Source organism: Bubalus kerabau, chromosome 23 (genome assembly GCF_029407905.1).
Source record: "Bubalus kerabau isolate K-KA32 ecotype Philippines breed swamp buffalo chromosome 23, PCC_UOA_SB_1v2, whole genome shotgun sequence".
Lineage (NCBI taxonomy): Eukaryota > Metazoa > Chordata > Mammalia > Artiodactyla > Bovidae > Bubalus > Bubalus kerabau.
In genome coordinates this window covers 13193154-13205486 of record NC_073646.1, presented here as the reverse complement: position 1 = coordinate 13205486, position 12333 = coordinate 13193154, and positions in this window count along the sequence as shown.

The window sequence follows — 12333 nt, the reverse complement described above, 5'->3', positions numbered from 1 at the left end:
AAACTTCACAAATATGAATAATATCTAAAACTTGAGTAGCAATTTAAATTTTATGAAATGATTGCTAGCAATATTAATATTATCCCCAGTTTATAGAAGAGACAGAGGGTCAATGATTTGTACCTTATCCAAACCCACAGTCAGACAGTAATAGTGAAATTACAACATATATATGCTATAAACTAGTTTTGAGCTTTAGAGATGATACATGAAAAGTATCTAGCACTTGAACACTCCCCCCAGAAATGTTGGAACAGATCTATACCCTCCATCACAGTATCCCCAGTGCCCAGCATAGTGTATGAATATGGGACGTACTCTGAATAGGTTAGTTCATCCATGCATTGAACAAATATTACAAATATTGGTTGTGCTTCCAGTGACATGTCAGACACTGTCCTTGACATGAAGGAAGAAAGGTGACAAGTGAGGAATTCTTCCTAAGTCTTGCCTAGAGAGGCCCTACTCATATTTCTTAACAATAGAACTATCACTTCTTTCAATTTTCTTTTTATTTCTCAGGTAGATTTCCTGGGTCTTCAGTTCCTGTTTGGGGACTGTCCTCAGCATAAAGGGTGACAATGTTTAGGGGACTGTGTTTATTGGTAGCTGAGTAGCCCACGTAGTGCAGTGGTAAAGAATCTGCCTGCCGATGCAGGAAACGCAAGAGACACAGGTTTAATCCCTGGGTCAGGAAGAGTCCCTGGAGTAGGAAATGGCAACTCACTCCAGTATTCTTGCCAAGAAAATTCCATGGATAGAGAAGCCTGGTGGGACTACAGTCCATGGGGTTGCAAAGAGTGGGACATGACTGAGCACACACAGCATGGTTAACACAGTGAGTAGCCAATACAAAGAATCTTGTTCAAGAGGCTTTAATATTATAGATGGTAAATGATCCTAGGTCAAATACAAAGGACAAAATGAACAAGGGGAGTGGAATGATGAAAGACGATACAGAGCTGGTACTTGTATAGAGAACCAGCCAAACACAGGCATTCAGAACTTAGGCTATGAACTGTAAGTATGTACAGGATCTTTCTTTTTATGTGGCAACATACAGTGTGAGACAACTATATAAACAAAATCCACCAAAAGACACCCTCACTTCTGACTCCAATCGTAGATTCAGAGGACCCTCCAAAGCACTTTTAGTTCTGGTAATTTGCTGGAAGGATTCGTGGAACTCACAGAAAGCTGTTATACTTGTGGTTACAGTTTATTGCAGGAAAAGGACACAGATTAAAAGAGAGTTCATGGGAGGAGCTAAGATGGCAGAGGAGTAGGACAGGGAGAACACTTTCTCCCCCACAAATTCATCAAAAGAACATTTAAACGCCGAGTAAATTCCACAAAACAACTTCTGAATGCCAGCAGAGGACATCAGGCACCCAGAAAAGCACCTCAACTCCTCGAAAGGAGGTAGGAAAAAATATAAAAGACAAAGAAAGAGACAAAAGAGGGAGGGACGGAGTTCCGTCCCGGGAAGGGAGTCTTAAAAAGAGAGAAGTTTCCAAACACCAGGAAACCTTCTCACTGCCAAATCTGTGCCGAGCCTTGGAAGCACAGAGGGCAACATAACAGGGAGGAAAAATAAATAAACAATTAAAACCCACAGATTACGAGCCCTACGGTAACTCCCCCAGCAGAGAAGCAGCACAGACGCCTGCATCTGCCATTAGCAACCGGGGGCTGGGCAGGGAGGTGCGGCGCGGGCTGCATCGCAAGGATCTGGCCTGAATACCCCGAGCACTATCTGAGCGAAATAATGTGGGCTAGCAAACCAGACTGTGGGATATCTACCATGCGAAAAGCCAGCCCTAACCTAAGACACCGCCAGGCCCGTGCACGGAACAAAGGGCTGAAAAGAGATAGCCGGCGGCAGACCATCCCCCTCCGGTGATAGGCAGCCAGAGCCGGAACGGGACAATCGCAGCCCCAGAGAGACATTATCTATAAAACTGTAAGCAGGCTTCTTTGCTAACTAAAACTTCTTGGGGGTCTGGACGGTCAACATCTGCCTGAGAAGGTGCGCCGGTGCACACCTAGATAACTGAGCGGCGGGGAGGCGATAAGTCACAGCAATCGCATGCGCCAAACACCTCATCACCTGAGCTGTTCGGATCTGGGAAGGGCACAAAACGCAGGCCCAACCGAGAGTCTGCGCCTCTGAGGACTACCCGAGTGCCTGAACCTGAACGGCTTGGACCTGGAAGTGCAGGCAGCCCAGGGCCGGCCACGGATGGTTCCCGGCGGAGCAACCTAGAGCCTGAGCAGCGTGGGCAGGGAGGCTACACGCGCCGTGAACGGGGGGCAGACCCAGTGTGGCTGAGGCACTGCGAGCACACGCCAGTGTTATTTGTTTGCAGCATCCCTCCCTACCTCCCCTCAGCACGACTGAACTAGTGAGCCTAAAAAAAAAAAAAAAAAAAAAAAAAAAGTGTCCTCCACCGTCCCCTTTGTGTCAGGGCGGAAACCAGACACTGAAGAGACCAGCAAACAGAAGAAGCTATAACAGAGGGAACCGTTGCCTTGGAAGCGACAGGCAATAGATGAAAACCCTGTGGTTAGTACCAACTACATAGGAAGGGGCCTATAGATCTTGAGAAATATAAGTCGGACCAAGGAACTAGCCAAAAATGAACTGAACCCGCAATACACACAACAAAACCAGAGAAAGTCCTAGATATATTCTTACTATTTTTATGATCATTCTTTCTTTCTTTTATTCTTTTTAATTAAAAAAAATTTTTTAAGTCCTCTATTATTCCTTTAATTTTCACTTTTATAACCGATTACTTTGCAAAAAAAAAAAAAAAAAAAAAGAAGACCCCATTGTTTTTAAAGGAAACTTAATATATATATATTTTATAATTTTTTTGACCTTGTTTTTTTTTTTTCTTTTTCCCTTCTTCTCTTTAACATTGTATTTTTTAAATTCCAAACTCTACTCTAGATTTTTAATTTTAGCTTTTTGGTATTTGTTATCAATTTTGTACCTATAGTTTTTTTTTTTTTTATAATTTCTGTGACCCTTTTTTCTTTTTCTTTTTCTCTGTTTCTTTCTCCTCTTCTTTTAAATAACATTGTATATCTGAAATTCCAAGCTCTACTCTAGATTTTTAATTTATGCTTTTTGGTATTTGTTATCAATTTTGTACCTGTATTTTCTTTATAATTTATGTGACTTTGTTTGTTCTTGTTTGTTTTCTCTCTCTCTCCCTCTCTCTCTCTCTTTCTTTTTCTTCTTCTTTTTTTAACATTGTATTTTTGAAATCCCAAACTCTACTCTAGATTTTTAACTTTTGCTTTTTGGTATTTGTTATCAATTTTGTACCTATATTTTCTTTATAATTTTCGTGACCTTGTTTGTTTTTGTTTGTTCGTTTTTTCTCTCTTTCTTTTCCTTCTTCTTTTCTTTAACATCGTATTTTTGAAATTCCAAACTCTACTCTAGATTTTTAATTTTTGCTTTTATGTATTTGTTACCAATTTTGTACCTTTAAGAACCCAATCTTCAGTACCCATTTATCACTAGGGAGAGAGATTAATGGCTTAACTGCTCTCTCTCCCTTTGGACTCTCCTTTTTCTCCACCAGGTCGCCTGTGTCTCCTCTCTAACCCCTCTCCACTCTACCCAACTCTGTGAATTTCTGTGTGTTCCAGACGGTGGAGAACACTTAGGGAACTAATTACTGGCTGGATCTGTCTCCCTCCTTTTCATTCCCCCCTTTTATCCTCCTGACCACCTCTGTCACCTTCCTCCTTCTTCTCTTCTCTGTATAACTCCATGAACAACTCTGAGTGGTCCAGTTGTGGAGTGCACATAAGGAAGAGATTACTGGATAGCCCACTCTCTCCTCTATTGATTGAACCTCATCTCATTCTGGTCACCTCTAACTCCGTCCTCCCTCTTCTCTTCTCCATATAATGCTGTGAACCTCTCTGGGTGACCCTCACGGTAGAGAAACTTTTCATCTTTAATGTAGATATTTTATCAATGGTGCTGTATAGAAGGAGAAACTATGAAACTACTGTAAAAATAAGACCGATAACTGGAAGCAGGAGGCTTAAGTCCAAACCCTGACTCCAGGGAGCTCCTGACTCCAAGGAACATTAATTGACAGGAGCTCATCAAATGCCTCCATACCTGCACTGAGACCAAGCACCACACAAGGGCCAACAAGTTTCAGGGCAAGACATACCAAACAAATTCTCCAGCAACAAGGAACACAGCCCTGAGCTCCAAGATACAGGCAGCCCAAAGTCACCCCAAAACCATAGACATCCCATAACTCATTACTGGACATTTCATTGCACTCCAGAGAGAAGAAATACAGCTCCACCCACCAGAACACCGACACAAGCTTCCCTAACCAAGAAACCTTGACAAGCCACCTGTACAAACCCACACAGAGCGAGGAAATGCCACAATAAAGAGAGCTCCACAAACTGCCAGAATACAGAAAGGACACCCCAAACTCAGCAATTTAAACAAGATGAAGAGACAGAGGAATACCCAGCAGATAAAGGAACAGGATAAATGCCCACCAAACCAAACAAAAGAGGAAGAGATAGGGAATCTACCTGATAAAGAATTCCGAATAATGATAGTGAAATTGATCCAAAATCTTGAAATCAAAATGGAATCACAGATAAATAGCCTGGAGACAAAGATTGAGAAGATGCAAGAAAGGTTTAACAAGGACCTAGAAGAAATAAAAGAGAGTCAATATATAATGAATAATGAAATAAATGAAATTAAAAACACTCTGGAGGCAACAAATAGTAGAATAACAGAGGCAGAAGATAGGATTAATGAATTAGAAAATAGAATGGTAGAAATAAATGAATCACAGAGGATAAAAGAAAAATGAATTAAAAGAAATGAGGACAATCTCAGAGACCTCCAGGACAATATTAAATGCTACAACATTCGAATCATAGGGGTCCCAGAAGAAGAAGGCAAAAAGAAAGACCATGAGAAAATACTTGAGGAGATAATTGTTGAAAACTTCCCTAAAATGGGGAAGGAAATAATCACCCAAGTCCAAGAAACCCAGAGAGTCCCAAACAGGATAAACCCAAGGCGAAACGCCCCAAGACACATATTAATCAAATTAACAAAGATCAAACACAAAGAACAAATATTAAAAGCAGCAAGGGAAAAACAACAAATAACACACAAGGGAATTCCCATAAGGATAACAGCTGATCTTTCAATAGAAACTCTTCAAGCCAGGAGGGAATGGCAAGACATACTTAAAGTGATGAAAGAACATAACCTACAGCCCAGATTATTGTACCCAGCAAGGATCTCATTCAAATATGAAGGAGAAATCAAAAGCTTTTCAGACAAGCAAAAGCTGAGAGAATTCAGCACCATCAAACCAGCTCTCCAACAAATACTAAAGGATAGTCTCTAGACAGAAAACACAAAAACAGTGTATAAAATCAAACCCAAAATAATTAAGTAAATGGCAACGGGATCATACTTATCAGTATTTACCTTAAACGTAAATGGGTTGAATGCCCCAACCAAAAGACAAAGACTGGCTGAATGGATACAAAAACAAGACCCCTACGTATGTTGTCTACAAGAGACCCACCTCAAAACAGGGGACACATACAGACTGAAAGTGAAGGGCTGGAAAAAGATTTTCCATGCAAACAGGGACCAAAAGAAAGCAGGAGTAGCAATACTCATATCAGATAAAATAGACTTTAAAACAAAGGCTGTGAAAAGAGACAAAGATGGTCACTACATAATGATCAAAGGATCAATCCAAGAAGAAGATATAACAATTATAAATATATATGCACCCAACACGGGAGTGCCACAATATGTAAGACAAATGCTAACAAGTATGAAAGGAGAAATTAACAATAACACAATAATAGTGGGAGACTTCAATACCCCACTCAAACCTATGGATAGATCAACTAAACAGAAAATTAACAAGGAAACACAAACTTTAAATGATGCACTAGACCAGTTAGACCTAATTGATATCTATAGGACATTTCATCCCAAAACAATGAAATTCACCTTTTCTCAAGCGCACATGGAACCTTCTCCAGGACAGATCACATCCTGGGCCATAAAGCTAGCCTTGGTAAATTCAAAAAAATAGAAATCACTCCAAGCATCTTTTCTGACCACAATGCAGTAAGATTAGATCTCAATTACAGGAGAAAAACTATTAAAAATTCCAATATATGGAGGCTGAACAACACGCTGCTGAATAACCAACAAATCACAGAAGAAATCAAAAAAGAAATCAAAATTTGCATAGAAACTAATGAAAATGAAAACACAACAACCCAAAACCTATGGGACACTTTAAAAGCAGTCCTAAGGGGAAAGTTCGTAGCAATACAGGCATACCTCAAGAAACAAGAAAAAAGTCAAATAAATAACCTAACCCTACACCTAAAGCAACTAGAAAAGGAAGAAATGAAGAACCCCAGGGTTAGTAGAAGGAAAGAAATCTTAAAAATTAGGGCAGAATTAAATGCAAATGAAACAAAAGAGACCATAGCAAAAATCAACAAAGTCAAAAGCTGGTTCTTTGAAAGGATAAATAAAATTGACAAACCATTAGCCAGACTCATCAAGAAACAAAGGGAGAAAAATCAAATCAATAAAATTAGAAATGAAAATGGAGAGATCACAACAGACGACACAGAAATACAAAGGATCATGAGACTACTATCAAGAATTATATGCCAATAAAATGGACAACGTGGAAGAAATGGACAAATTCTTAGAAAAGTACAACTTTCCAAAACTTGACCAGGAAGAAATAGAAAATCTTAACAGACCCATTACAAGCACAGAAATTAAAACTGTAATCAAAAATCTCCCAGCAAACAAAAGCCCAGGTCCAGACGGCTTCACAGCTGAATTCTACCAAAAATTTAGAGAAGAGCTAACACCTATCCTGCTCAAACTCTTCCAGAAAATTGCAGAGGAAGGTAAACTTCCAAACTCCTTCTATGAGGCCACCATCACCCTAATACCAAAACCTGACAAAGATGCCACAAAAAAAGAAAACTACAGGCCAATATCACTGATGAACATAGATGCAAAAATCCTTAACAAAATTCTAGCAATCAGAATCCAACAACACATTATAAAGATCATACACCATGACCAAGTGGGCTTTATCCCAGGGATGCAAGGATTCTTCAATATCCGCAAATCAATCAATGTAATACACCACATTAACAAATTGAAAAATAAAAACCATATGATTATCTCAATAGATGCAGAGAAAGCCTTTGACAAAATTCAACATCCATTTATGATAAAAACTCTCCAGAAAGCAGGAATAGAAGGACATACCTCAACATAATAAAAGCTATATATGACAAACCCACAGCAAACATTATCCTCAATGGTGAAAAATTGAAAGCATTTCCTCTAAAGTCAGGAACAAGACAAGGGTGCCCACTTTCACCATTACTATTCAACATAGTTTTGGAAGTTTTGGCCACAGCAATCAGAGCAGAAAAAGAAATAAAAGGAATCCAAATTGGAAAAGAAGACGTAAAACTCTCACTATTTGCAGATGACATGATCCTCTACATAGAAAACCCTAAAGACTCCACTAGAAAATTACTAGAACTAATCAATGACTATAGTAAAGTTGCAGGATATAAAATCAACACACAGAAATCCCTTGCATTCCTATACACTAATAATGAGAAAACAGAGAAATTAAGGAAACAATTCCATTCACCATTGCAACAGAAAGAATAAAATACTTAGGAATATATCTACCTAAAGAAACTAAAGACCTATATATAGAAAACTATAAAACACTGGTGAAAGAAATCAAAGAGGACACTAATAGATGGAGAAATATACCATGTTCATGGATCGGAAGAATCAATATAGTGAAAATGAGTATACTCCCCAAAGCAATTTATAGATTCAATGCAGTCCCCATCAAGCTACCAACGGTATTCTTCACAGAGCTAGAACTAATAATTTCACAATTTGTATGGAAATACAAAAAACCTAGAATAGCCAAAGCTATCTTGAGAAAGAAGGGAACTGGAGGAATCAACCTACCTGACTTCAGGCTCTATTACAAAGCCACAGTTATCAAGACAGTATGGTACTGGCACAAAGACAGAAATATTGATCAATGGAACAAAATAGAAAGCCCAGATAAATCCATGCACATATGGACACCTTATATTTGACAAAGGAGGCAAGAGTATACAATGGATTAAAGACAATCTCTTTAACAAGTGGTGCTGGGAAAACTGGTCAACCACTTGTAAAAGAATGAAACTAGAACACTTTCTAACACCATACACAAAAATAAACTCAAAATGGATTAAAGATCTCAACGTAAGACCAGAAACTATAAAACTCCTAGAGGAGAACATAGGCAAAACACTCTCCGACATACATCACAGCAGGATCCTCTATGACCCACCTCCCAGAATATTGGAAATAAAAGCAAAAATAAACAAATGGGACCTAATTAAACTTAAAAGCTTCTGCACAACAAAGGAAACTATTAGCAAGGTGAAAAGGCAGCCTTCAGAATGGGAGAAAATAATAGCAAATGAAGCAACTGACAAACAACTAATCTCAAAAATATACAAGCAACTCCTACAGCTCAACTCCAGAAAAATAAATGACCCAATCAAAAAATGGGCCAAAGAACTAAATAGACATTTCTCCAAAGAAGACATACAGATGGCTAACAAACACATGAAAAGATGCTCAACATCACTCATTATCAGAGAAATGCAAATCAAAACCACAATGAGGCACCATTTCACGCCAGTCAGAATGGCTGCGATCCAAAAGTCTACAAGCAATAAATGCTGGAGAAGGTATGGAGAAAAGGGAACCCTCTTACACTGTTGGAGGGAATGCAAACTAGTACAGCCACTATGGAGAACAGTGTGGAGATTCCTTAAAACACTGGAAATAGAACTGCCTTATGATCCAACAATCCCACTGCTGGGCATACACACTGAGGAAACCAGAAGGGAAAGAGACACGTGTACCCCAATGTTCATCGCAGCACTGTTTATAATAGCCAGGTCATGGAAGCAACCTAGATGTCCATCAGCAGATGAATGGATAAGAAAGCTGTGGTACATATACACAATGGAGTATTACTCAGCCATTAAAAAGAATACATTTGAATCAGTTCTAATGAGGTGGATGAAACTGGAGCCTATTATACATAGTGAAGTAAGCCAGAAAGAAAAACACTAATACAGTATACTAACACATATATATGGAATTTAGAAAGATGGTAACAATAACCCTGTGTACGAGACAGCAAAAGAGACACTGATGTATAGATCAGTCTTATGGACTCTGTGGGAGAGGGAGAGGGTGTGGAGATTTGGGAGAATGGCATTGAAACATGTATAATATCATGTATGAAACGAGTCGCCAGTCCAGGTTCGATGCACGATACTGGATGCTTGGGGCTGGTGCACAGGGACGACCCAGAGGGAGGGTATGGGGAGGGAGGAGGGAGGGGGGTTCAGGATGGGGAGCACGGGTATACCTGTGGCGGATTTAATTCGATGTTTGGCAAAACTAATACAATATTGTAAAGCTTAAAAAAAAAAAAAAAAAAAAACCTTAAAAAAAAAAAAAACATTTAGGTAAAAGGGAGTTCATGGGCAGAGTCCAGGAGAGGTTGCAAATTTGGAGCTTGGATTATCCTTTCTCCATGAAGTTCTGGATACTGTGACTTTCCCAGCATAAATGGGTGACTGTACAAAGTGTCACCAACCAGGGAAACTCACCTGAAATTCTAGGGCTTTTATTGTGGCTCGATTATATACTGCTTTGGTGAGAACCCATCTGGTGTTAGAACTGATAACATAATGCTAACTGTTAGTCTTCAGCTCCTTCACAGGTAGAACTGATATTATATGATCCAAAGCCTCACTTATAAATCACATTGCTAGACTGTCTTATGGTCAGGGATACAGGTAAACAAAGACACTCTTATCAGGCATGACATTCCAAAGGTCAAGGGATTGCACACCATTAGCCAAAAGCAAAATTCAGACCCCTGTTTGGGTAGGGTTAATTCTTCACTTGCACAGTGCCCTTAAAAGGAAATGCAGATGGCAAACAGGCACTTGAAAATATGCTCAACATCACTAATCATCAGAGAAAGGCCAATCAAAACCACAGTGGGCTATCACCTTTGATGAATGGCTATCAGCAAAAATAACAAAGTTTGGCCAGGATGTGGGAAACAGGGAACCCTTGTACATTGATCATAGGAATATAAACTGGTACAGCCACTGTGGAAAATGGTATACGGTTTCTCAAAAAACTAAAACTAGAATTACCATATAACCCAGTAATTCCACTCTTGGATTGAAAAAACAAAAACGATAATTGGAAAGGATAGATGTACCTTAAGGTTCAATGCAGCATCAATTACAGTTGACAAGACATGGAAGCAATCTAAGTGTCCCTCAACAGATGAATGGCTAAGGAAGATGGGGTCTCTGTATGTATATATATGTATGTACACACACACACACACACACACACACAATGGAATACTACTTATCCATTAAAAAGAATGAAAATTTGCCATTTGCAGCAATATGGATGCACTTGGAGAATATTATTGTTAAGTGAAGCATCAGGTGGAAAGAGACAAATATTGTATAATACCCCTTATATGTGAAATATAACAAGCTAGTGAATATAACAAAAAAGAAGCAGACTCGCATATATAGAGAACAAGCTAGTGATTACCAGTGGTGCAAAGGAAGGGGGAAGGCCATTTTAGGGGTATGGAAGTAAGAGGTACAAACTATTAGATACAAAATAAACCATAAAGATATATTGTAGAACATGGGGGATATAGCCAATATTTTTAATAACTAAATGGAGTATCACCTTTAAAACTGTGAGTCACTCTATTATACACCTGTAACTTAGCAGCAGCAGCAGCGAGTTATATAATATTGTACATCAACTATACTTCAATCACAAAAAAGAATAGACCTTGGCATTTCAGAATTTTCCCAGTGAATCATTCATTTATTCATTTCTCTGTGCAAATAATGCGCTGGGCACTGTGGGGAAAACAGCGGTGAAGAAGACATGATTCTGGAGCTGACTCAGATGTCAGCAATTAATTGGAGACATGGAGAAGGTGGAGGATGTAAAAGTGATCTAACTAGCTAGTGGGGATAGCACTAAAGATGAAAACAGGAAAGTTCAAGGGCACAACCTAAGGGGAACTGGGACTCCAAGGTCATCTTCCAGAAGAGAGAATGAAAAAGGCCAACCATAAGTCATTAAGATCCATAGGAAACAGATGAAGAGGAGTCACCAGCCAGATCTTTATCCCATTTTATTTTCTTTTTAGAACTTAACATGTCTGAAATTACTGGTTTTCTTATTCACTTCTTTAGTGTCTAGCTCTGCCAATAGGATAATGAATGATGCTTGCCTTTCTTACCAGTCTATTCCCAGTTCCCAGAATAGTGCCTAGTACAAGGTGGACACTCATTATTCATTAATTATATGAATTTTTTTCCAATCCCAAGCCTTAAGAAGGATCTCTGAACTTTCCATCTACAGGGCTTAGGTTTCTCCAGCTTAAACCAGAGAAACACATAGCCTCCAACACATAGATTGTCTAGCTCGAAGTCAACTCTTGTTCTTCTTCTTCTTCTTTTTTTTTTTTTTTTCCCAGCAGGAGAGTGAAGCATTGTGTTGTGGGAATAGGAGGCTGTGTTTCATTTGTCCATTTAGATCCATTTAAAAGCTGAGGGGGTAATTGTAGATGCAACACTGCTGCCTTTAACTGGAAAAACTCCACTCTGAGTTAATAAAGAATTGGGCACTTAGCTATATGTTTTCATGTCTTAACACATGAAGGCATTTTTCCAAGGGTTGAATGAACATAATTATCAATTTCCACACGTTTATTATGACTCCCCTGGGGTTGGGCAAATGCCTCCTAAACACAGGCTGTTGACAATGACAATGAGCACCGCTCCTCACTGTTCTCATCCACCAGGTGCAAGTTTGTGTCACTTTCTTTTGACTCTGTTTTATTGATTTTCACATAAATCTGTGGTGAACGCAAAACACTGAAGCTGCTCTTGAAATCAGTCCAACGGGGGACAAAATGGACTTTGACTTTGCTCTCTGTGTAGGAAATGAGAGATCCATCCTTATGGGGGGGTGTATAAATTGGCAGAGAATGACTTGGGGTCAGTGCAGAGATGGACTTCTCATATTTACTGGCAGATAAGAAATTCAGACAGATAGGGGTGGAGAAGGATGACTAGAAGGGGAAACTT